A 385-nucleotide genomic window follows, 5' to 3' on the forward strand; every position below is an offset into this window, starting at 1 on the left:
TCTCCTGAGTCTCCTACATTTTCAGTCAGATTCTTTACTGTTGAGCCACCTGGGAAGCGCTTGTTATGGGAATAGATTGATGTTAATAGGACTATTAAGAGAGTATATCTCTACTTAATGCACTGTGGTGACCTGAATGGGAAGCAAGTCCGAAAGAGAGGGGATATATGTGTATATATCAGTGATTCATTTTTCTGTACAGTAGAAACTAACAACTTTGTTAGTTTCTATACTCCAATAAAAATTAATTTTAAAAAGAGTAAAAAGAGTATGTTGGCTATAATAATTTAGGAAGAATATTCTATCCTTCATGAGCCAATTAATGTTTACAAAACTTAAAGAATCATATGAGGAAGAATAATAGAAACTGTATCATATCAGTTTT

Source organism: Bos mutus, chromosome 16 (assembly GCF_027580195.1).
Source record: "Bos mutus isolate GX-2022 chromosome 16, NWIPB_WYAK_1.1, whole genome shotgun sequence".
NCBI lineage: Eukaryota > Metazoa > Chordata > Mammalia > Artiodactyla > Bovidae > Bos > Bos mutus.